The 27,781-nt window shown below is 36.9% G+C and overlaps 1 protein-coding gene across 1 annotated transcript in view; it reads right to left on the reverse strand.

The window, feature by feature from the left end:
* The window catches only part of cntn5 (contactin 5), a 134,275-nt gene extending 108,590 nt beyond the window's left edge, over positions 1 to 25,685 (reverse strand). The window contains exon 1 of the mRNA XM_055028705.1: positions 25,351 to 25,685. The gene's annotated coding sequence lies outside the window, so the exon portion shown is untranslated. The remainder of the gene's footprint in view (positions 1 to 25,350) is intronic.
* Between the last annotated feature and the right edge of the window lie 2,096 nt (positions 25,686 to 27,781).

A 27,781-nucleotide genomic window follows, 5' to 3' on the forward strand; every position in this document is an offset into this window, starting at 1 on the left:
TTGGCACTATATAAACCAACTGAATTACTGCTATAGCCTCATAAACAACCATCGCCCACTGCAGAGAGAGAAGTGCAGGGATGGACATCTTTGCCAGCAATAAAATGTCTAAAATGTTTACTTCTACATTTTTATCCACTTTAATTGCTCAATATTTGGAAGCATGGCCAACAGAGACTGAATGGCTTTATTCACTTCCTCCACTGCCAATGCCAAACTACAACCATAGACAGATTACAATTCCCCCGAAAAAAATATATTTTCTCAAGGATATCGTAATGAAAATTTTAAAATTGGCCCATGTCTCCAATGACATTAAACGCAGCATAAGCAGACCAGTAAAATCAGTCCCAACAGAAGAAAAAATAACTGTATTCCATCTTGTAACGGTGGGGCTTCGTTAATTCTTGCAATGTCTGGTCGAAATGTAAAATAAAAGAAAATAAAATGGTGCGATCCTGAACTCTTTACAACTGTGTTTCTGAAAACAAACTAATTCCACCAAGAACTTACCAGCCATATGCTGGTGCAGATCAATACTCCAGGTCATGTAATTCTAGGTGTTTCAACAAAAGGCAACTATTGACTTGTCTTACTAAAGTAAAATATTCAGAGGCTGCACTAATTTCTAGCAGCAACACTTGCTTCCCTCAGAAAATGCATGGCTCTCCACTTTTCACTGCACATCACTGAAACTTGTGTTGCTTCACTTTTGAAAAGTGAAGCAACACAATTTTAAACATGGACACCGATTCTCCAATGTTTTTATTTTTTTTTTTTTTGGTTTTTATAAGCACAGTGTGTGTCCAGTTTCCCAGAGCCATGTGTGCTCCTTGTGCCATTTAGCAGGTCTGGGTCAAAACAGAATGTCAAAAATCCTCCCACAAAATGACTCTTTATTCCTTACTTCCAACTTTAAAATTTGAAGTTTTGGGGAACTGCAGCTGGTCCATTAATAAATCAGGATATGTGTCAACCCCATAAAGCCTTAGTGAGTTGCTAGCAGCTGCAAGCAATTGCAGCTGCACAACAAATCTTTGACACAAATCTAAATTTAATCACAGCCACTTTTTTGGTTTAAATCTCCGTCAGACATAAGATTGAAAGAGACTTCAATTCCACATAATCTGTACAGACAGACAGGACAGTTTAGAACTGCAATACGTCCTGAACATTAAAAAGAATAGAAAATAAAATAGCTAGAGAAGATAAATAACAGAGAATTTGGAGAGATGAGTATTTATTTTATAACTCTGGCCTCATAATAATCATGCAGACGACTACCACAGCTGAGGAAAATGACGTTTGAATGCCCAGAAACCATTTCCTTTCCCCACTTTGAATAGTTTATCAAGTTTTTTTCGTCACAAACAGCCTGAAAAACCACTGACCTGCTTTTGACACAGCTTGGCTGAGTGAAGCATTTTGTTTTCATCAATAACTATTTCAGAATTACAGTGAGTCATTATGCAACAAGCAAAACCTCATCTCTAAACTGTTGACAGGTTTTTTTTTTTCATTTTCCTTGTAGCTGACATTATGAATAATAAAATTCAACTTCTGATACTTTGACTTTAATAATTGGTGTTTCCAAGTATATTATGGATTTAGCCACACTTTTTGTAATCATGACCATCATCTGTGCTAAGGGCAGGAATCTCCTGATAGGGACAGCATCTGTTTTCATATGAACATAAAAAACTAAATGAAACCACATACTGCCCATCAGGCTTCATGTTTTGTCCCTCCAATTTAAACTTAAACCTTACCTTTATCATCGTGAGACATTTCTTAATTTGAAGATGTTTCACTGCTTAGAATTTGTTACATGAATATAAAACCACAACACAGATATGAAGCCTAGAAGAAAGGACTACAATTATAGCCTAAATCTTCCAAAACGCAGAGAATCTCATAATCACCAATTACACTCTCTGGCTGACTTAAACACTTTAAGGGTCATTTCATGCCTGATACTCTGGAGTCAAAATTGCAACATTTATTACAATTTCAGCAGCACTGTGACAAACCAACCAAACGCTTTGAAAAACGTCTTTACTCCTTCCCTCACCTGCACTAAGAACTGCTGAAGTAAATGACACGAACATTTCTCATGAAGACACCAACAACTACTTCCTTCTTCACAAAATGTGAACAAATATAGAGTAGGATCAGATTTTAGTAGTTATAGGATTTTATTTTGTCATTGACAAAAGGCCATAAAATATTTTTACAGCTAGATCCAAACTTGCATGTTTGTTTTGGTTGCATTTAACCTGAAGCCCCTGCGCTAAAGTTTTTGGTTTCTGTTCTGGGAGTGGTCTATGGCTTTCAAACCTCTCCAAATAAACCAATCTTTCAAGGCAAATGAAGCACAGCTCGCTGAAAGAGGACCAAACAGGGCTGGTGTGAATGCACCCTTAAAAAAATAAATAAATAAATCACATTTAATCGACGGCCGTACAACAGTAGACAACTTTACGTACATTGTCCTCTCTTTACTTCATCGGCTTTTTCCTCACCCAATTATCTCCTGCGTGTGCTTTGTTCATCTCCAGCACCACCTGGCATAGCTGTCTAAAGTCTCCCACTACCACTTTTCATCCCTCAATGGTTTTAATTGTCCCGATGACCTCAATCAAAAGACAATTACCAAAGGAAAGAACAGCACAGGCAGTTATTGTCTCCAGTATGAGACTGAGCACACCTGAATAGAGCTACTGCCTTCCACAGAGGTAAAATTACATGTGCTGCCAGGCTCTCATGATGACAAAGTGAGCTTTAAGAGTGTCCCTGAAATCCTTCAGTGTCTCGGCTAAATTTAAGAAGACAATACTTTAAAGGTGTCACTCATTTATGAAGCTATATGGAGAAACTCATAGCCAGATATGAACATATGGACTGAACTTCCAAAAATTTTGCTTTGTAACAATTGTAGAAATGTTGAACTCTGTTTAATGGACCGTTTTACAATGTAAAATAAATCACTGACATTTGTGGATATTTTTTTGTTTGTAGTTCTTTGTTTATTTGAATGCATTATTTTTTTTTCTCTGCCAATTCCCGTCCATGGGATTCATTCATTTGTCCCAGTTTCCAGCTTACCACACCAGTAGTTCATTAGCACTGTGAACATCTGCCATTCATTCCAGCTTCCCAGTCCTGATTATCAATTTTTTCCCCCCTCTCTGCCAAATTCTCTGGATGTTTCCCCATTATTGCCATATATTGTCTTTCTGTCATGATAAAGTTTAGATTTTAACCGACTTCCTTTTGTCCTTGCTGTGGGTCCTCAAACCTTCAACTTGCAGAGCCCTCCTGAGAGTCAGTGCAACGTTGAGGGTGGAGAAATGACAGTCATTTATTGAACCATGAAAATGAAAATTATGTCTGCAGTTTCTGAGGATCAAGGGGAGGGCGGAGAGTAATTTTGTATATTTATGAGGACATGAACAACCCAACCAAGATACAGTAAAAATCAAGAAAGCAAATAGAGTGTGCAAACTGGGTCTGTCAACTTTTCTCATTTAAAAATGAATTTATTAATGTAAACAAACTTTTATGTATCGCAAAACAAAAATCTAAATGTACATTTATTAAGCCCATTTGTGACTGAAATAAAGAATTTCGTATTGTTAGCACAGAACTATATCATATTGGAAAAATTGGAAACAGTCTAAAAATAATTTGGTTTTATTACATCTTTTTAAAGCTTAATATTTTAAACTATAGATCCTGATAGCACACATACTCATCCATCCATCTTGTCTATTGACCTATTTGCATGTCTATTGTCATGTTTTCCAGAAAGCGTCTCTCTCTGTCATGATGGACATCAAAACAACCTGTGAGCATGTTAATTCCTGGACACCTAGTCAAAAGACAAGACAGTTGGTACCTAATGTCACTGTTATTTTGTACATTTCATTGTAAAAAAGGTCATAGGTCAAGATCATGTTACAATGTTGAACATTTATGAATTTTCACATTGTAACTATGAAAAATGCAGGGCGAGGTAAGGCAGATGGGCTGTGTCACACACACTGAAGGATGCAGGTAGTTTGTCTCTCTTTAGGCTGCATTATTGTATTATTTACATAATGCACATGTACATAATGTACATAGTTGTACACTGTGTTTCTTATGGCATCAATGACAAATCCACCGAGCAGAAAACTTGTTTTTGATTTCTGCACCACAAAAACAGATGTTCCACCTCACTTTCCCCTTGTCCTGGTTGCAGGTTGCACATATCACAGGTCATCCTCAGAGGTGTTGTGACCCAACAGGTCGGTGCTGGATTTGCAGTTTCAGCAGATATGACATTCTTTGCCATGTCAGAAATGATACCTGCTCATTGCTTTGCTTCATCTCTTGAGCATTTCTGAACACATTTCTACATTCAAGAGAAATCCTGAAACGTAGCAATCACCTTAAGGTTAGCCATTGCCTAAATGTTGCACTAGCTGATAATGCCTTTTTTGGTTGACTTTTTATGTAATTGTTATATCCCTCCCCACACATCCATAAACTCCAGAAAAAATGTATTTTCACACCCACTTTAAATCACATGCAACTGTATACCAGTGACATGCAGTGAGGCTTATGGCTTGTGAGGCTCTGACTCCTCGAGAGTCGGATCTACAAATATATGAAAACCAAAATAGAAGCTTGTATTTCAGTGTTGACCTTAATTGAATCCGTTGTTTATTAAAAGCTTCTAAACATGCTTTAATGCATTTCATACTGTTCGGCAACACAATAGCAAGAAATGGAATATTTGATTGAATATTTTTATTTTTTGTTTCATTCATATTTATAAAAGCATCTTCCATTTCTGGCTGAAATGTATCCAAAAAGTCAGTACGAATCCAAATCCTGTCACAGAATGCGAGCACCGCTGAACACCATGGATATGCTGAGCTGGCCCCGATGCTGAGCAGTGTTAGAGAACATGATACCCTGCCACCAGCCATGACAGCTGCATCCACTGAGCTGAGGATGAAAACTGAGGCCCTAGTAAACAGAGCAAGTTCCATCTGAAGGGATGCTTGCATTAACACAGCTCTGCTCACTATCCCCTCATGACCATCATGGAAACCAATGAACTTGCACCATTCGCTGCAGAAATAGTCCAGTATATGAGATGAAGGATGCACCGTTCAGAGTGGGCCCTCTGTGGAGAGGAAGGAAGGGCAGAGGAATGTTTGACAGCTAATAGAGGTGCAAAAGGGAGCCATGGGAAACAATAGAATCACTGGAATGAGATTTGAACACATAAAAGAAAAAGCAATCCCAACAAATCACCAGATGCTCGTTTGATCCAGCGAAGCAGACTAAAGTTGCCTGCTTGAGTAAGCTCAGGTGTGAGTTTTAAGGCTGCGGCTTGAGGGTCAACGCATGCCATTCACACCTCTCGGTGTTTCATTTGCCACATAGTGCTACAGGCTACATTTACAGTGTCACAGATGGCTCTGTTGACATCTAATTATCCAAACATGAAATTACAATTCAAAAGGAGTTCCACATTATGCTGATCTGACACCTCTTTTAAATAGCATACCTTATGCATTTAACATTTTTACATTTGGGACACATCAGCTTTATTTCACTTTTATGACAGGTGGCTTGAATTGATTGAATCCCATGCTACTGTTTTCTTCTGTGGAAAGACTACAAGTGAGGGAAAAGTCTCCTGAATTAACTACTTGCCTTTGATTTAAAAAAAAAAAAAAAACATTTTTAGTGCAAAAATGTGTTTCCATCAGATTTAAGTGCAAAACTTTTTCAATATTTTGCTAATATCGAAAATGTAATTAAAATCTCGTGTGAGTGTCTGTTGAAGCAACAGATTACTCAAATTGTAGATATGGATAATGTCATCTATGAATGCCCAAAACAATGAACTTTTTATCAGACTTTTTAGCACTACTGTCAGCTAACATTTAATTAATGCAAAACTAGAAATGGAATCCCCAAACTTGGACAATAACAGATGGAAAAAAAAAAACGTTTCCTGGCAACACAAGTTCATTTCAGCTGCAGTATTTAGATAAGTTTGAATCCAACCTAAACATGGATCCATCCTGGCTTGTGTCAATGATTTAGGCAGGTGGTGACCTGAGCATCTTTGATGACAAAGTCCATCCCGTATGACCGCCATCTGTCAATGTCTACTTCTAATGCACCATGTCACAAAGCTCATATGCTCTCCAGCTAGTTTCCCTAGCATCACCATGCACTGTACTGCAGTGGCCTTTACAGTCACCAGATCACGGATGAAGTACATCACCAGTCCATCGACGGACGCAGAGACGCACACACTCACACCTAAAGACAATTTAAAGAGCTCAGTTAAGCCAACAATCATGTTTATGGATTGTGGGAGGAAACTGGGGAACCTGGTTAGAACCTCACATTTACAGGAAGAACATGGAAACTGTGAAGACAGACCTCAGCTTGGGATTCAGACTCACTACAAGGCAACAGCGCGAACAGCTGCGCCACTGTGGGGCTTGTTTAAAGGCTTTTTGTGTAAATAACATTCTGATTTTTTTTTTCTGGACTCTCAACAGCAAGTATGACACTTATGCAGATAATTATTTATAATTCTTAAGCCCACTTAAGGTTTCTAAATTATTTTTTGACTAAACTATTCCATGAAATGTCCTTGAATTAAATACAGCTCATTATACAATGATCAGACATTCTTTCTCTTCAAAGCTGCTCATATAGTTTATAATAAATGCCTTTTTATAAACTATATAAACTAAAGAAATTAAAAAAAAAAAATTTATTCACTTGATTGCCCTCTGATGCTTACTGCCAGTCAGCTTCAAAACTTATTGATTTTAAATGCTTAGTTGTAAACAAAATTTTGTTTTGCTATGTTATATCAGTACCAGCATTATGACTCAGTTTGAGCCTAAGACACAGCTTGGTGTGAATAAGCATTTCAAATCAGTATTGCAAATTACCCAAAGTTTAATTGAAAAACATAAAAACAGGTAATATTGATATTGATCTGCATTTGTTTTCAGTTTTCTAAAAGCTCCATAATGCCCGTCTGCATTCACTAATTAGCCATGTAGAACTAATTATGTTCTCCAGGAGTAAGACTGCAGTCACCAATGTTTGTCGTTTTATGGATATATTTTCCCCTCTTCTCAAGAATTATTGGCCGCCATGTTTACAAGTATAGATGAATTATTCATGAAGAGACATTATTAACCATAGAGTATAAGAGGTTGTTTTTGGTTTACCAATAAAAGTGTATTATATTGAAAATGCCTCAGTGCAAACTTAATATTTAACTAAGTTTTGAGAGGACATTAAACTCTGAAAGGAATTCAGGTTTTCTCAGAATTTCAACACAACCTGGAACTGTTGCATCATATTGAAGTGCAACAAAGACAGTAAACAAGAGGATTTTTTCATTTAGTAGGAAACATGTAGTGCCATTAGACATGCCATTTTATTTTCTTAATTAAAGAAAACAAATGTAATATTTCTATTGTCAGCTTTATGACTCTACATGAAAGAATTTCCTATTTTATTTTAGTCCTCCGGCCAAGCAAGTAATGCTCAGAAAAGCTGAAGACAGTCTGCATGGCTTTCATTGTCTTTATGGATTTTTAAGACTACAAATTCAACAACTGAATTTGCTAAAGGATGACACACTACAGGCTTTTTCAAACCAGCTCAAATCAACTGAACACAAGTTAATAGAAACATTGAAAACCGCGACAATTTAACCGGCAAACACACCAGTAGGCGGCGGTAATAGAAAATTAAAAACAAACTATAATTGTCACTACAATTGATTTATTGTTACAAGGAAGGTCTTTGAGGGAAAAAAAAATAGTCCACTGCAGCTGATCTTGTGGCTAAAGAAATTCCAACATTTGACCGCTCTTCTCCCCTCGCACTATAAAAGTCTTTTCACCTTCTGCCAAGATTTTTGTGCCGACTCGTCCTGCCAGCTGACCTCAGCTGCAGCAGATTGATGCAGACTTGGCACTGAAAATCACAGGTAAAATCTGGCAAAAAGAAATGGTGCAGCATGTCTCCAGTTAGTTAACCTTTATCCAGATGGTTGCTGTCTCTGATGTGTCTGCTAAACTCCCCAGAAACCTGAAACTACCATCACACTGGCTGAGGCAGTTTATTGCTTGAAAAATTATGAGCTAAAGCTTTACCTGATACTAGCAACTTAGCTTTTAAAAACTCTCCCCAGACCTTCTTGATATATCTGAGAAACACGTTATGTTTTGTTTGATTTTCACTGAATTAATCAGCTTCGCGCCAACTATGAGAAGGCGACATATCCAAGGTGGATTTCAGGGCTACATCTGCTAATGCTCAACACAATTCAAGGCAGGTTTTATATGCTGGATAAGCTTTTTATTAATCACTTTTTTTGCTGAATTTTGGTAATTAAAATATTTTTATCATAAATTAAACATGAAGTGCAATACCTCCATTTGTAAGTTTCCTTACTGTAGTTCTATTACAGTTTTACAGTGATTTTATTGTAGTTTTACTGTAATTTTTATTACCATCTTATTGTAATTTGATTAGTGTTACTGTAATTTCTTTAAAATAGCACAGCAATATATGGTTACTGTGATTTCATCACATTTTTGTAAAAATAAAATTACAGTAGTCCTGTAGTAGAATCACAAAAAGTTGTCATTTTACTGTAGTTCATGAAACTGCATACTTTGCTGGCTTTTAAAAGTTTAAATGTAGACTTGCAACTTAATTTACCAAACTCTCAAAAAAAAAATTATTTTTCTAAGTAAAAAAATATTCATATACATTTTAAAATTGCTTTATTTTATTGTCAATTTAAATCTGACAAACTGAAGTAAAGCAATATATAGTATTTTGCAGTACCAATATTTGCTTGTTACACAGAAGTCAAAGTATTGCAAACAAAGTGAAAAATACTGATCTAAAAACATAACATACATTTTCAGTCATGATAATATGACAGAATACAATGAATTAAATAATCTTTACAAAAACAAAAGTGCCCAAACGTCAAAGTTTCCAAGAAAACTACATGTCAAAGCCATAAAAAACAATGTTTTACCATTACACTCAAGTTCTCCTGAGTTCTGCTAATGACTTCATTGTGTTGCACATAATGCTAGCAGAGAAATAATCGAAGTTTGCTTTAGCAAACAAATGAGAGTAGCTCAATACAACCACACAAAATATATTTTTGTCCATATTTTCTGCAATACACTGTTTTTTACGAAGTACTTCCCCGGTGAAAGTCATTGTTGGCCTCGAACATTTGCCTCCAGTCGGTAAAAATCCCACAATGCATCTGTACATTAAAAATTTACAGTACAACTGTAAATTTCCGCACGTGATCCAGCTGTCCAATCACGTGCTATATACTTTCGATACGCATGTCAGATCACAGGAAAGAGCTGTATTTTCAAAACACAGCCACCTTACTGTATTTTCTTGCTGTAGTTTTTACAGCCATTTGTTGCACTTAATTAAGAACACCAGATTTAGTAAATTCAATATATCAGTGAAGAATCATAATTCCACATATGTGCACAACTCCTAAGTCTAAAAATACTTTCCATTTTTAATTAGAGCAAAATCATTAAGTAAAATCTTTTTACAATAGAAAATGTTGGCAACCACATATAACCAGTGACTTATTAAAAGGTCGACTGCAGCATCCAAGTCTGCTTTTAATTATCCTATAAAACATGGTTAAAGCAAGCGTTTTCTAACAGAGTGACCCAAATCCTGATTTTATTGCTCTGTATTGATTAAATCCTTGTGCATGTTTTTTCCAATTGATACCTAGAAAATTTGCTAAATTTCTTATTCTGATTTCTGCAAAACCCTTTTTAAGTTTTATATTAATAATAATGTACATATCCCATTTTAACAACAAATGCATATATTTTATGTTTAATTCAAGTCTTGCAATGTTTTTGGCCCTCAGGTAACCTTTGATTGACGTGACCAAAGGTTTGGACACCGTTGGTCTGAACCTCAACCTGGTATTTGTGGAAGTTCTTGTCCGCATAGTAAATTTAAATACCTTAAGCTTTCCAGGCTTTTCAATGTGTCCCACATTTATGCTACAAATTGAAATTTAATGACTGTGTGATCTGGGGACTTTCTCTCTGCTCACTGTTGGATCTCTACTGCTCTGGTCAACACAAATAACATCCATCTGCTTCATAAATGATAAAGTGGCTTTTACAAAAGGAATTAGTTTCTCAAACAACTAGGCCACAAGCAGTGATATATCAAAGGTAGGGAAATAAAGAATCTGTGTCAACCCTAACAATATGTACTTAAATATTAAATACTGAGATGTTAAAAACACAAGTAGAATATCAGAAAGTAGAACAGAAACAGACTTTATCGCCCCACAGTGGGTTGAAAGTGTGGCAACCAAAGTGCATTAAATCTCTAACAATAACAGATGCCGTAACTAAATTTTGAAAACTTTGATGCTGCTTAAGAGATTCAGCTCATCACAAAACAGCCAGACTGAATCTGTTCTGAGTCACAACATAAATTGAGCAAAACATTAATAGAAGAAAAATCCAAATACTGATGACACAAGCTAAATGAAAAAAAGTTGTGCAATTTTTTCATTTAGCTTGTGTCCAGATTCATTTGTTGACTCTGATACATGTATGAGGCACAAGAAGAATAGGGATCGATCCGATATCTAGTGAAGGAAGTTAAAGCCGTGCAGCTACAAAATGCCAAAAACATAAGAGGACTGTGTTCCTGGAAAACCTGGTGGAGCAGCAAACTAGAGCGAATGATATTCTTTGGTCATATGCTTCAGCTGTGCCAAATAAAAAGGGTGAAACCCAGCAAGTTAAACAAAACCTACATGGAGTAACCTTTCATTGTTTTTTCCAATATGTGGGAGATTGAAAGTGAACAGGAAAAGCATCAAAGTTGAACTCTTCTATGGAAAAGAGGATTTACTAACTATTATGAGAGCATTTTTAACCAAGAAAAAAACTGAAACTTTACACAGAAAAATAAAAAAAAAAGGTTCAGACACTTATCTGAACACACATCACAAACCAGAATGCAGACTTAGCTAAAATAACAAAGAAAAACAATTCGAGGAAAGCCAGGGGGAAACTGCAAACCCCCAAAAATTTCATCAAACTTCAGAAGAAACAAAGCTAGGAGAAATAAAGGAGCTGCAGAAGCAAAAAGAAGCCAAACTGCACAACAAGAAAAGTTAGATAAATCAACTCCAAGCACAGGCAGCATACTGGTACAACAAAAAACTGCTGAGCACAAGAATCTACAGCTTTAATCCACTCAATACCCTGAACACAAAGACATGGAGCAGGACATTGACCCAGAAATTAACTTCTTCAGCAACATCAATAGTGGCTACCATTGCTACATTGATGAACATTTAAACAGAATTCCAAGACAGGCTGTGATTTATTAGTTGCTCATTTTAACAGTCAATGCCTGTACAACAACCACTAATAAAACGTCAAACAGAATTTGAACAATTTTAGCCACAAATTCAGTAGAAAACAGAAATCCTGGCAATGAGGTTCAGTCCAGGGAACCGATGGTCATTTTTTAAACGAGTGGACATAACAGAAATTATGCACAATCAGGTCTCAGCAACAAGTTCAGGAAAATATGAGCCGAAGGCATAAATTGCATCTTCTTGACAATCGAAGAATAATCGAAGAATGTTTAGTTTTCCAGAACGAAGCAGCTCAATTGTTGCATCGTTTATGGCAATAACTAAGAATTTAGATTGATTGTTATCACTATAAATTCCAATTAGATATGATTAAAGCTGTCTTAATTATTGGATTTGATAGTTTTAGCAAAAGCTTCAATAAATAGCAATACATTTGAACATATGGTAACCATGTGCAGCTCAGTGACAAACCGCACTTCTTCATGTGACTGGTGTGCAAAAGACATGCATTCAAAATGAGACGTAATGTTTTTCAATTGCTGTGACACACAGACACAGCCACATAGTCTCTTATCACTTGTAATCACAATGGTACCACAACATATTGTGATAAAACGTTGAGTCATATGGCCCAACTAAGCACTGCATTTGAAAAATATTATATTTAATACAGAGAATTAAATACAGAAAGGAGTGAAGGACATGAGCTGGTATACATCTAGGAAAGAAAGAAAATTCAGAAGTACATCAGGAAGACAACCTCAAGTTATAAACTACAATCTGAATGCCTTAAACACTTAGAAACCCAGTGCAGAAATGAAGCAGGAACAATCTAGTGGAACATCTAAGACGCACAAAGGAGGAAAAGTGGCTGGTATTGGAAAATTATCAAATTTCGTTGAATATCTACTCCAATAGAGTTCCACATTCTGAGAAGATATGTGGTCAGTGGCGAACAAAGAAAAGAAAAACTCCCTTTTTAACAGCTAGAAACGTCCAGCAGAACCAGGCTGAGGATGGGCGAACATTTGCCCCGTTCATTCTGCCTGAACGGAGCTGCAGACACACCGGGCCGAGTCAAGGCCACGAACACACACACATTATGGCGGAAAGAGAAAACCAACTATTAGATCTGGAAAGTGAACTAAAGGTCATATCTAACATAGCTAAATTGTGACCCGATTCCCCTGCTGAAATCATGTGTCTTTTGTTGCTGTGGTAACCATACTGTGGTGTGTAGAATGGAAAATGCCATAAAAAAGGTGCATTTGGGGAAACTTGTGACGCCTTTGCAGCAAGCAGCAATGACAGTTATCTAAACAGTTAGCAGAAGATTTCACTGCTGGAAAGTGGAGCACGAGATCCACTGTGCTGAAAGGAAAACATCCCCAGTAGAAGTTTGTACCGTCCTGCGACGCGTTTGTCGCAATGATGCACGCATCTGATTAATCACCAGTTCATTTCAGAGAAATCCCCCCAGTCTGCCACCTGAGGTGATAAGATGCTTCAGTTTCTGTAATGTAGATGCTGCTTACTACTTATTTATTGCCAATTAAAACACGGATTACAATTTGCTGTCATTTGTTGAATCGATAATCATTAATCCAAAGAAATTAATCTGGATTAATTGCAAATGACAGTAAGTCCAAATGTAATTATGACAACAGTGCAACTTTAGAGTAAATGATCAATACGGATTCAAAATTTTGTTCATCATCTGACTTGATGTGGTTGATGTTGAAAATATCTGCTCCTCCCAAAGTCATTTGTACTTGATAAGTGCATAAAAAAAACTTTCCTAAAATATTCACACTTGAACTTTTTCACATTTGCCACTTTACAACTATAATATTTAATAGGTTTTTAGTAGGGCTGCAGATTATTCTGATGATTAATCGAGTATACGGATAAAATAAAATAAAATAGTGGTAAATCTGGCACACCAGCGTTACTATCAGTTACTTTTCTGTAGTTTAGAAAATTAACCTGTAACAGTAATAGCTCTATGAACATACTTACCATAATTGACCTGCTATATAACCATTTTATGTTCCTTTATAAACTTGCGGTCAACATCAATAACGTAGTATAAGAGGAAATAAAACCATAACTCTGCACAAATATCACATTTTCCATCATTATTCAGAGAGGATATAGATAATCCTTACACCAAAAGTGTAAACACACTGCATACTTCATTTGCAAAACAACATTTAGATCTCCAAGCGTCGAACTGGGATTGATTAAAAACAAACCACTTGCATTGCTATTCTAATTTTATTGGCTCAGATATTCAGCCGTTTTCCATTTCTCCTTATCTCTCTTTTTCAGATTCCAAAATAAATTTAAAGAACGAACCGCTTCAGCTGTAATGTTGCTCAAATTGAACCAGACAGTAATACGCTAGACATTAAGCTATTTTTTGTTTGCAGCATTAGAATGACATCCGTTTGCTACAGTTGAAGAAATAATTAAGTTCAGACTTTTGGACATTTTGCATTAGATATAATATTACGCATGAACACCTCCTACAACTCTTAAGTTAGGATACTATCTACTACTAAATCATACATTTTGGTTCCCTTATTAATAAAAGAAGAGCATATATTGTTGAGCAAATACTCAAACCAATATATGGATGTTATTTGAGATGGTTGATAAATGATGGACAGTTTGTGGATAGCGGAATGAGCCAAGAAAAAATAAATAAAAGTTCTCAAAACCGTTTCAAGCTATTCCATAAATGCTCTCCCTCTGAAGCTGGACTAATTAAATTACCTAGATGAATGTATATGTGCTCAGACTGCTCAACTCTCCTGTGCAGCAGATGTTTTACGTAGCTGATTAATTACAAACCTCCAGTTGCTGGGCAATTTGAAAGTGCTTATCAACTGGTCTGATGAGAATTCAGCTCAGTGGTTTTATAGCTGTATTGTTAAGAGATTATTTGGAACTTTTTCAAAACAACCCGCAGCTCCTGTTGGTTTCTCCGATTCTGTTTAATTTATGCATTTGCAAATCATTATGCTCCATCAACCCTTGCTGTCACCACTTCTTGTTAAGGTCCCATAAATATCACATCTATTGATCAACTGGACTGCTGGGAAATGACAATTCAGCAGCTTTTTCTCAGATAGTCAGGTGGGGTTTATTCCACACCATTAAGAGGGCCACAAACGTCAGTAATAATGAAAAGTAAATTTTGACCAAAAACGACATCCACAACAGCGAAAGTGTCTTTATTGCACCAAGAATTGTTATTTGGAGCACAATTCGTCTTTTGTTTGGTTATTTCTGGACCATCGCTGTAGCCACAATGCAACCCACAGCAAGCCGACAGCTGACATCATAAAACGGTGTAAACCTCCACACTTCAGCATTCACCACGCAACAGCGGCACTGAGTGAAAGCTTCAAAGAACAGCTTTCTGGCTTTTATTTCCAGAGCGGTGCGTCATCGCTACAGTCTTATCCCAGAGCCTAATGAAGCCTCGCTTCTGTCCAAATATCTGGGGGACAATTTGTTGATACTGGGTCAAATATTTGTTGTAGTGCCAATTTCAGATCAGGTCATTTATCAGTCATGTATCAATTAATACTTGAACTGAGACTCTTCAATGTGGCTATTTTTCCATCAGTTTGTGGTGTAAAAAAAAAAAAACTTTAAGCATATTCAACTGCCTCCCCTGTGCCGAATGAATCTAAGGTTTGTCACGCAAGAGCAAATAAAGAGGGACTACTCAAACAGAGCTAAGCACAGCAACCCTCTTGGTTGTGTTTTATAGATTTCTTCATACACATTTTATTTCTCGGAGGAAAGCAGGTGTGAGAGTTGAAGGTAGAAAATCATCAGGAACCGGCAGGATGCATGACTTGATATGCTTAGCAAAATCCTAAAACACTGTATGCCTTTCTCTTTGCCAGACTCAATGCTGGTAAATAAGGTATGCAAGGGTTCCAAATTACTTACGGATCCTGATAACAGAAGGTTCTTGACAGAAAATAATCATCTGAGAAAAACTGAACTCAACTGGCCTGAAGGGTTACTGTCAGGGCAACAAAAAAATGTCTGCATTTTGGAATGAGTCATTTTTTTAAACGCATGAAGTGGGTTGACATGATGGAAGACGGCTTGAACAGCAACAGTAGTTGGGAGCCAGAAAAACCCCACAGAAGATTAACTGGCTAATATCCGTGACAATGTCAGAAATGAGAAATATTTGACTTTCCAACTTTATTTGGCACTTCCACTTAAAAATAGGATTTAGCACAGAAGTGCTTCAGTCTAAAACACTGAAAATTAACAATATTTAGCCCAATTTTTAACATTAAAATTAGCTCCCTTTTGGATGATTCGTAAATATCAACTAAAAATGATCAAACACTTTCACAGTGGAAGGAACAGGCACAAAAGATTTTATAGCATCACTGGATAATGCAGCAAATAAGCAATTAAATGACAAGGAAAAGCAATGCCGGTTGCTAGGCAGCAGCAGAAAGAGGAAGTGGGAGACCATACATTAGCAACTTTACAGCATGTGAAGTCCATAAAAGCATAGAGCGCAATCAGTGGTCCATAGTGCCGTGGCAGAGGAGTCGTTGCAAAGTTTAAATGCAATGGTTGAGTGCAGAAGGCAAGAACCAGAGCAGACTGAAGGATTGCCTGACAAGCATGGCAGAGAAAGAGTGGAAGCACTTCATGCCAGTGAGTCGCTGAGCAGGAAGGTTAGCCAGCAGCAGTGGAGAAATAAAATGTTCAATGAGCATCCAATAAACAAGATATTGTTTCAGTCTGAGGAACAAATAGACACATTTCATAATTACCAAAATAATTCTCTAAATGAATATTAATTTATTCTTTCCTGTTCGCTTTACGTAAGTAAAATTAATCAGTACATTTTGCATCAGAAACTCTCAAAACTTAAGCTGAACTACTGAAACATTTTTGAACGAAAGAATGAAATTAAGGGTGTTTTCACATCTGAGAGGAATGATGTGGAACAGCACCAAGAACTGCTGAAGGAAATGACAAACTCTGAAGAAGCTTTATGTGTTGAAGACAACTTTTTTTTTAGTTAAATGTAAATTAAAAAAAAAACGAGTGCTGTCAGATTTTAGTAGTTGTAGGATTTCCCTTTTGTGTTTGTCAAAAGACTGAGAGCCATTTCTTGCTCTAGCGCCAGAGTTGGGCATTTGTTTTGGTTGTATTTACCCAGAATGCCTTGCGCTAATGTTTGGTTTCTGCTTTTAGGGCGGTCTCTGGTTCACATGCCGGTTACATAGTCATTCAAACCTCACCAGATTCACTACAACCAAACAGAGAACTAAGTTTTTAGACAAACTAGTTTTCTTTGTTGGCCTGCATGAGTGTTCGATTGCACAGTCACACAAAACCAGAATTCAATTAAACCAAACTAAACAAGCCTGGTGTGAATTAACCTTCAAATACATGAGGAATAATGGCATTATCACAAGATAGGACTGGTTAATAGTACAAGTCATACTGCAATTTCATAACCTTACATTTTCTGTCATAAATCTAAAATCCTAGAGAGATAAGAAACTGTCTGATTGAAATATAAAAGATTCTCCATCTGTTGCTGCATCATGTTAGTTGGCTAACAAAAATGAATATTATTGAAAGTTTATTCATTTCAGTAACTCAAGTGAAACTCATGTGATTAATTAACTTCAACAACCTTAAAAAAAAATAAAATTAAATCAACGTTTTTAAGGTTGTTGCCTGTGTGTTAATTATGATCTTCCACTTAAACAATAAATAATAACATGACATTTAGGATCAAAGTATTAATGGAATGTGAATTTCCAGTCAGGAGTGCCGCACTTCACTCTTATCTAAATAATATTTTAAAATCTGTTGAAGAGCCATGTGTAGCATGTATTAAGCAGTGGAGTGCTGGATGACTGTTAGTGTCGATTGCCTGACCAATTAACAAGCTAACATCCATGTGTTGTACTGTATAAAAATCAGTGTGTTAAAAAGGTGTATTGTTAAGTAATAAGATATGGAAATCTGTTATTTTAGTTACACTCAGTGCAATTGCTTCTGATAAAATAGCTTTGTTTTAAGCTATGCAAGTAAATTAAAAAAAAATTATTTACTCAATATTTATTATAATATGAGAATCTTGTACTGATTCATGTATAGTTCACCTTCAATGCATGACTGCAATATGACTTAGACACAAGCAGAATGTAGAGAGTTCACCTGTTCTCATCTGATAGTTTTTCACATATTGTTTTTTTTTAGGGCGACTCTACTTGACTTCAGGCCACAATGCCACATCGCATCAACAAGCAAGGTAGATGTTGACGACTAAACACACCAGGCCTCTGTGGCCTTTTCAGTAAGATCAAAGATGAAAAGGAAAACATCTGATTTGATGTAAAAAAAAAAAAAAAAGGATTTTCTCCCCCCCCACCAACGTTGCTGGCGGTTTCTCGCTTTGCCCTTTAGAAGTTTGAAAAATCCAAACAACAAAAACAGATGTAAATGGATGCTAATGTGAACAAAGGCTTGGATTGTCTGAGAGGACGTGAAATAAAAATTATTTACTAAGACCTGGGATCAAGATGCAGGTACAGGGATTTGAATGAAGAGACAAGATGATATTATCTCTATTCAGCTAGAAATGATACAAAAACATCTTCTGAGCCCAGTAACAACTTTGTTTTTCTATCTCAAGAGTTGTCAGTTAGCATTAGGATGAATCCTACTTTCTGAATGTTTTAAATGTGAAGGTCAAATATATATCACTAAATTCTGCTCCCCTTTAAATTTGTACTATCAGCGTGATGCAGATATAGCCTTTGGATCTTATGAGACTCTTAAAATGGCGTAGCCTGATTTTACACCTTCATCTCACTAATCTTTCTTGGGCATGAGATTGTTACTTTTGAGAGATAACAAATCAAAGAGTCTTCTACTTCATCATGCTCATGATAGATAAGGCCTTTTTACTGTCACATAAAATGAGGAGCTTCCTTCTGGAGGAGAAAATAAATAAATAAATACAAAACACTCCATCCTAAGGCAATCTCCCACCATCAACTCAAATCCCTCCAAAACATCTCTGCAAGAACTGAAACTTTTTTCACATACAAATACAATAAACTCCCAAACAATTCTGAAATTGTATTTTAAACTTTTACCATATCAGACTTTTAAAAATCTTAAAGTCTGACATGCAGTTGTCCTCAGATTCCCAAAATAACACTTTGGGATATTCTTCTTTCAGCTTTTGAGATGCAGAGATTTATGCCTTCATTTACTTACAAAACAGCAAAGACTACTTTACACAGCTGAAATTATCATTTTTTTTGAATGGTCGTTCATACTATTGATTGATTGCAATCAGTCTTCTGTGTGAAGGATTTTTGATCCCAAAACGACCTGCATGCGCAGAATCAGAACGTAGGCGTCACACAGAATCACACCGTTTGTGGAAATGATAATGGATGCCGCCGTCTTTGGATCTATTTTTATGTTATTCAGCAATGGAGCCGACAGCATTGTCACACAATCGTAACAAAATGAAGAAAACCGAGCAGCACTGTCTGTTTGGCTGTGTAATCGAAACCAGGAGTGGTAGGATTGTGATGTGATGAGTTTCACTCTCAGACCTATGTCATAAATTTAAGAATTATGATTTTCAGCCATTGCTTACCGCATCTAGCTTCTTTGAGTGCAGAATTTTGACGGATGGCTTAAGTCGGCGATGTGAAAATCGGATAAAACGTGACAGGATTGAGACTGCAGAGAGTTTGAAAACGATTACACACAAATCAGATTCAAAACTCTTTTTTGGGGACCAAAATGATCGAAATGCTGTGAATAAGTTGGATATGGGTCACATTTTTCTGCTGTATGCCTTCATGGATTCCTTTATTTAGCTCCTTTTTCACATCAGATCTGAACAGCCTTGTCCCCACAGCATGATGCTGCTACCTCAATGTGGGTATTTTTTACAAAGTGTTGTAGATGTAAGTCAGAAAATCCAGTAGTGATCCCACCCAACCACAGAAACTTCCTCCACCTGTTTGCCGTCTCCCCCAACATGACTTGTGGCAAACTGTAGACAAGAAATATCCCAGCTGTCTTTAAACAAGACTTTCTCATTGTCATACTTGAGTTCAGGCCAATTTCTCTGGGTGCTCACTTATTGGCAGGCCTGTCATTTCTCACATGAGTTGTGGATGTGAGGTTCTCAGATTTATGCTGTCCTTGCCTGAAGTTTTGCAGAAGCCCTTTTCCATTTTCGGATGATGTATTGGCAAACATGAAATGTTTATCACTTGGGATGTTTTACAACCTAGCCTTGCTTTGAAAACTTCTTCACAACTTTAATATTGACCAATTAGTTGTGTTTCTTGGTCTTCATGATGGTCTGTGTGAACATATATTCATATTAGGGCTGGGCAATTAATCTATAGCAATATCATATTGATATAGACACACCATCAATATCAATAGAAAATACATCAGATAGAATATTCAATCGTTTCACTGAACTCTGATTCAGAACTGCACAGGATTCTGGAGGATTTGGGTTTAAAGGGAAAGGGCCAACCTCTCACGTCTTAAAAAAAAAAAAAAATACTCAGAGAAGCTTGATTTGTTTTGTCACAGATTATATAAATCTCATATTGTCAGCAACAAATGTGTGAAAATAAAATAAAATAAAATTTATTATTTACTGGTCTTCTCTTTGTGCTTTCATTACTGATTAGATTACATCTTGAGGAAGATGACTGAACTGGATTTAAAAGGTTGAATATGTAAGCAAGCCACACTTCAGATTTTTATTTGTTTAAAAAAAAAGTAGTGCGTGTTGGTTTGTTGCATAATATTGGAATAAAATGAAACAAAGTTTGTGCTTCCCATGTAAAAATATTGTGAATGCTCTTTCAAGCTATTGCAAATTATGGCTTTATTGTAGCTAAAACGCTTCTCAAATCTCTCTACTCAATTTCATGCATTCAGCTAACACGTTCACACTTTGAAACCAGCCATTTAAACAGCAACCCAGGGGAGGCCCGCGGCTAGCTACAGATGACTTGTTCAAAGTTAACACAATGAGGACAGCACAAAGGCAAACAGTTAGAGGGGCTGCATAATTAGCCAACCCGAGGCAGAGGCACGTGTTAGCTCACCACACCAAATTATTTCAGCAATTTAGAGCCGATTCTGAAAAAAAATCTGCAAACGGAGGAGCAGAAGCCCAGACAACAATTTTGCCACATCACTTGTGTTAATTGCATTTCTGCCGTACAGATGCACACATTTGGCATGGTGCGGGGATTAACTGGCCAACAATCTGACAAGGACGAGATCAGAACCCTGACAAACGATGCTAAATGAAGACGCCTCGCTGAACACGTTCCGTGGAAGAAGGATGCAAAACCCAGAGGCCAATTAACCGTTTTTTATTCTGTTTACACATGCTTTCAGAGTGGCACGGTGGCGGGGCGTCGGCTCGCACATTTGACTCATTGGACATCAAGACGAAGTCATTCATAACAGTGACAAGCAGAGGGACGGGGGGTGCGGAAAGTCGGTCGGTCTTAGGCAGATGTTTCAAGGCAATTATATAAATTAAGCTGTCAGATGGGTCGTGAGGGACGTTTGTCTTCCAGGCTCGGATAGACCAGTGGGCCTCCCTCCCTCACAAACAAAGTGCTTGATGAGAAAGCAAAGAAAAAGGTTTTCGCTTCTGTCAAGATCACCAACGCTGCTTATAGAAAATTTCTTTAATCTGAACAAATGCATGTCATCTCGCATCTTGGTGGGGAACGATTCCCGAGGGAAACGCTCTTAGTCACTGTTGTGTTTTTGAGAGCAGAATTACACCCTAGCATCCTATGGTCACACAAAACATGTTATTTACATATTCCACAGTGCCCAGCAATTTCCTTTTATTTATTTCTGTCAGTCGAGTCATCATAAAAGAAATACCAACAGGGTGCTGTACAGCTGCGTGGTGCGATATCATTTTTCCGCCTTTCAACGATCTTTGGGGACCAGTTGAGTACAAACATGTCAGCGAGGCGTTTTTGTCTGTTCTCACTTTATTATAGCTCTTGGGTATTTGTCAGTAAAATAAAACTCCCTCAGGAACCATTACCTTTGTGAATCTGTTTCTTTCTCAAGCTGCTCTCACTTTGAGGTTTTTTGTTGTTTTTTTCCCCCTCCAAGTGTCCCAAAGGGTTTCTCCTATCAAAGATGTCATTTTCAATTAGACATACTCTGAATGACTGTCTGTGGGCTCATGTCAATAAAAAAAAAAATTCATTAATGAGGATGAGGCAGCTATAAATATAAGATTGATTCATTTAAATGTAGGTGAACAGATCATCACACCTGTTCTCTCATGGACTTTCAAACATTTTTAGAGCATCTTCTGCAAGCAAATAACTGATTAGCATCCAATAAAGGACAGAGGTAAACGCAAATACATGGCGAGTGAAATTGGCGCAGCTGTGCATTTCCTCCAGCGACTCCCCTGATACGCAGGTGAATCTTCTTAGGATTGCTCCATCTGGTGACTTAAACCTTATATCTCTGGGTGAGAGAAACTACGCTCAGATTACCTTAGGAAATGAAACTCGGCTGTACATATCAATGGCATGGAAAGCATTTGGCTGTTGTGTAACATTAACAAGAAACGATGAAAGCATTGTAGCCTAATGACAGAAAATGTGGGTAAATTTTTTACAGCTGGAGATAAAACTAGGCATGAAGCCGTTAGTGGCACCGAGATTTTTTAAAGTTGTACCTTTTTAAGAGTTGAAATCTGACATGGCAGCCAGAGTTTTGTTTTTGTTTTTTTGTTTTTTTATGCGTCGCAAAAAGTAGTGGAAGGATGACCCCTCACCCACTTGCTACACGCCACGAATGAGTTGGCTGTTACATTTGCTTGTTTGGTTATGTATCAGCTTGCAAAAACATGGAATGATCAATTTTTTTGTTTTTGTTTTTTGCAGCGATAGCATTTTTTTTTTTTTTTTTTCCCCATTTCCAGTTTAAATCCTTGATATTTAAAGGAGCATGGATGACGAAATGGCTGAAAACTGCTCTAAGTTAAGTGGGTTTATCAAGTGGTTAAAGGAAAAGTCAGAATTTTTAAAATGATGTTCTGACAAAAAGAGCAAGTTTTCACTACTTGCTTAATGGATGAAAATTAATAGTAAAGAAAAGATGACAATCATGCTTCCATTACCATGTTATTTATATACAAGTACATTTATTTTTGCTAGATTAGTAGATTTTCAAATAATGTTTAAAGCTGAAAACTGTTTACTTCCATATTCCGTCCAAAGATTTTTTGATTACCCAAAAGTATGAAATTAGAAGAATGTCGTATGTATATAAAACCAAAAATTTGCTTAGGTTGTGAAGATAATTTTTTGAAAATTCCAATTATAGAAGTTAGTTTGTGGAATCTCTTTGATAAAAATGTAAAAGTACAGTATCTGAAGTCTATATTAAGTGTATTAAAGTTTGTTTTTTATTTGTTTGTGCCTGTGCAGCGAAAATAAGTGATGCTTCAGTGAGGCTATTTTTGATCAATGACAATCAAAAATAGTATCTATATAATTAAGTCTATAAAAATTTAGTATAAATCCAGAATGATTACACAAAGCACTTGAATAAACCCCTATAATATATTTGCTTTTGATATGGCATCTTGTTACTTTGACTGGAAATACTCGTTACATTCACAGTGTAATCTGATCGCTAATGACGCACCGCCTCCTTCCTAACCTTCCTGAAAAACTAACTTTTGTTTTTCCGCGTAAATAACTGCAAATGCAAAATAAGATATTTTAAACATTCATAAAATAACCAGACAGCAATTCACTTAAAAAAAACTTGAAAAAAAACTTAAAAAAAAATTCTATAAACCTTATCAACATCAAGGTAGCAATAACAAATTATTTGAATTCCAATATCTTAGTTTTTACCAGCAGGAATAACTATTACTTTGTTTGGTTTGCTGCAAAAGCAAGTAATTACAAAGTCTTTGCTACACACTTTGGGCTGTATTTTGATTTTGTCACTAATTTTATCAAGGGTACAGATTATTTAGGTGTGAAATATGAAAGTAAAGAGCGCATTGTTTGAAAGAAGAGAATAAATCAAAAGGTTTCACTTAGCTGGCAAATGTTCCCTGAAAAGGTAATCAGAACTCTGTATGGACTTCAATCTGTTCCACAGAAACACAACAGAGGGTCAGATAAGTACATCAAATTACATATCCTCTGAAAATCAAAGACAAAAAAAAGCACTGAAGGCTTCTTTTTTCCTTTGCAAACCAAACATTCACATACAAATCATTCAGGCACTGTAGACAAATACAGCCTGCCAACTGTTGAAACAGTTTTGATCAAAGCAAATATTAGACTAACAAAAACCATTTCCTTTAGCCAGAAAATTTCACTTGTATGTCACTATTCCTGAAATATTCTGTATTACATTGTAAAACATCAATTTCTCTCCAGGGTATTGGAATTTAACTGCACATTTGTTTTCATCTTCCCTTTTTCCCCAACAATATTTGAATGAGTATACATCAGCAGGGCTTCAAAGTAACACGTAATCAGAAAAATTGCAGGAATTTTAACGTATGAGGTTTCTGGAAGATGTAGAGCGCAAGCAAAGAAAACTGGCCCAAGGGTTGATCGTCAGGATATCAAGCCGCGTAACACCCCTAGTTACTTTAATTTAGAAGCATAGCTTAAAATAGTCCAATACTCTGTCCTAATGCCTCTGAGTGGACCTCCATTAAAAATGAAGAGTGCCCACGGCAGCAGAGGGATTTGCTGACAGCAGACAGATCTTTCAAGGGCTGTGTTTTCCTCCTGCAAACTTAATTCTGGCTGCCATCACTTTAATAATTGCTATTGCTGCGAAGAGAAAAAGAAAGAAAAAAGTCCCACACCTCAGGAAATTAAAGAGAATAATATTGTCATCAGCTAATGGCAAAATGAGATCCCAGTCTCTGTGCAACGTAGAGAAAAGAAGCCAAATCAATAAGATCAAAAGGGAGACCGAGCCGCTGAGCCACAATGCAGAACCCAGCAGTCACCGGCACCATCAGATGATGGCATCGTATCCAACCACAACAAAGCCAACAAAAGATAAATAAATAAATCTGGATTTCTTCAATTTGCATATCTCTGATTAGATGATTCCTGTGGGTCCACTTGTGTGGTAAGTGGTGTGTTAAAAGCCGCCTGCTCAGCCTGACAAAAAGACGCCAGAAGGACCTGGATCTGCCCTCGTACAGCAGACCCCAGCTTTCTTTGCGTTCCCAAAAAATATTTTCAGAAATCCCTTTGAGCTGTTTTCAAAAGCAGCTGGACCTCAAACACACTTCTGTTCAAAGTAGATTTCAAAAGCCCCCCCTCTTTTATCCCTGGGATATTGAGGGCTTTTATGGAGGAGGACACCTTTGACTTAAAACTGGATGAAAATAAAATCAAAATTAGATGTTGTGAATTCGCTGGAAGCCTGGTGAACAGCAGAGATGTTTAATTTGGACACTTGGCAGTGGGTGCATCTTGTCACTCTCGGCAGCCCCCTCGCCCACATGCTTGTTTCTTCCTTCACTCTCGCTGAAAAGAGGGAAGTTACTGAATACTCACTTAATTCATTGTTGCCACAATGTCTCCCGGCGCGATTTTGAGGCAGAAAGAAGAGCGTGAAAAACTCCTCATATTTGTCTGTTTTCGCGATCATCGTCAGCAGAACTTGTCTGCTTTAAGCAACGTGAGTTCACAGTGTTTGTTGCAGGGAGGGGAGGAAAAAAAAAACAACAACAACAAATAAAAATAGAAGCAAAGTAAAGCAGTAAATGTACTCACAAATATGCAAAAAGTCCTCCTTTGGTGGGCGTTTTCCTTTCTGTTAAAAGATGACAGATGATCTCTCCCGACCCTAGAAGGCGGAATGGCAGCTGTAGCGCCGATATCCACTGAAGTCCGGGTGCTGCTCTATCGGGCTCGCCACCGCAGGCGGCGCATCTCTTCGAGTAACCGAAGTCACCGGGCCGTTGATTTCTATTTCTGAGCCCCGTCTCCGCTTCAGGGAGCAGTTTGGCTCGACGGAGCGCGGAGCCGGACGGAGGTTCGTTCTGGTGTCCGCGCAGACTGGCTCCACCACCGCTGCAGCCAGCTGAGGCTCTCTCTGCAGCGCAGCATCCCAGCCCACTGGTGCTGCCGAGGAGAGAGGAGAAGAAAAAAAAAAAAAGGTGGCCCCTCAGTTAGTTGTAAGGAGTGGCATTGCCTCAGCATTGCTCCCATTCACATTTCTGGTGTGCGGTGGTTTTCAGAACGGCGTGAACGCTTCCGGAAAATTAAAAAAAAATGGTAAAAGTTCACCAACTTTTATATTAAACAAGGTTGTGTGACAAACTTAAGCGATTATTAATGCTTAGAGGAGGACTGCGGAAAGACTGCAATCCAAAAATACTCACTTTCACAGTCATACTGTCACAATTTATTCCTTATTTTATTAGAAATTACATTTGAATTCATTTAAATTTGACTAGAGGTCTGCAATACTTCATTTAGTTTATCGTCCCATAAAACAGGGTTAGTATCGCCAATTCCAATACTTTTTAAGATCGATGTATCAAACTTCTTTTTCTTTCAATTACTTTGTTCAAACATTGACAGAATTGAAAGCTTGTAGGCATCTACAAAATACTTTAATGATATCATGACTTGCATGTAAACATTTAATGAAAATGCATGAAAAGATTAAACAAAACATGCAAAAATGAAATAATATTTCAAGAGGGAATGTGAAAGTGTAAAAAAAAAGGTATCAATCTTGCCACACTAGCATTGATCCAATATTTATACCAACCTCTGTTTTCTACACTGCAAAAATGAATTTTGGTAGCTGTTCAAATTAATTCTAGACAGTGAATGATAATTAGTAGGAGTGAGTGGATCAATTTGAAATATCAGTACCGAGTAGGTTAATACCTGCATGATGAGAGCAATCTCTCTTGAAATTTTATTTTTGGACTGTAGTTTCTCAACTATTCTAGAAAAAAAAGATTTTGCTGCATTTTGCTCTCAAATGATAATCGTTTGCAGTTTAGTTTGAAAACAATCCAAACAAATATGTTCGACAAACTTGATCCAAATTCTCTCCTGGTTTTAACTAATTTATAACAGAAAAAAATATATAAACACCTAAAGATCATAAGCCTTAATAAGTGTAATGTATCGGAGATACCGGTTCTACATTTCCTTAGTATTGGATCAATACCATGCAGTTTTGAAATTTTTCTCATAAACTGGTAACAAAAAGCACAATGAAGGTCAATTTATTCATTAAAACACAAGATTTTTTTTTTCTTTTAAGTTGTAAAATGCACAAAAAATTTACTTTGGTTCAATTTCCTTTTTCTTATTAAAATGGTCATACTTAACTTTTTCACAGAAAAACCAAACAAATCTAATAAGTTTGGATGAGTTTAAGCATTTTTATATTGTGAGCCCAATGCCAAAATATTCACCCCTAATCAACATTTGCATTGCAACTGCAAAAGTTAAGTTGCAACTTTTGAAACTAAAAGTGTCTCCTGGTGCAGGATACAACGCCAAACTACCAACTAAAAATGATGGAAAATCCCTCTGTTTGTTAAAATGCATTTACAATGAACTAAGGCAATGGTTCCCAAAGTGTAGGGAACCACTGGACTGAGGGAAAATAAGGACAAACATGGTCTCAGAGGACAAAGCAATAAAGGAAACGCCCACTGGCTAACTGGAAAAAAAAGACAAGAAAGATCATGAGCGAGCTCCCTGGCTTCACATAAAACAGGAGTAAAGGAACAATCATAAACCTTACATTTTGATCTTAACTATATTGGAATCTCAGAAGAAAACCCTTTTTAATCTGACGCTACAGGCAAACTAAAGAAAGTAAACTCACTGAATCACAAACAACATCAGTGCTGGTTCAGACCCACTGGAAATGGTGTGGTGCTTGGTGGGAGCATTTTAATGCAGAGACTGATGAGCTGCAACATTGCTCAGCTGTGGCCTGTTCAGGTCAGACACACCAGCAACACCAGGACAAAGAGCTCACACAAACAGCGCCCCTAGAGGCCAGATGCTGTAAGAACAGGCCAGATTTTGTTTTTGTTTTTACTTTAATTTTGGAAAGAAGATGAAAACCAATATAATTGTTTGCTGCCCTTGTCAGAAACAAAATAGCTTGTTTCTAAGTTAAATGTTTTAAATAAAAAAACAAACATCTTTTTAGTATATTTCTTTT

Source organism: Poeciliopsis prolifica, unplaced genomic scaffold (genome assembly GCF_027474105.1).
Source record: "Poeciliopsis prolifica strain line A6 unplaced genomic scaffold, Auburn_PproV2 SCAFFOLD004, whole genome shotgun sequence".
Taxonomy (NCBI): Eukaryota; Metazoa; Chordata; class Actinopteri; order Cyprinodontiformes; family Poeciliidae; genus Poeciliopsis; species Poeciliopsis prolifica.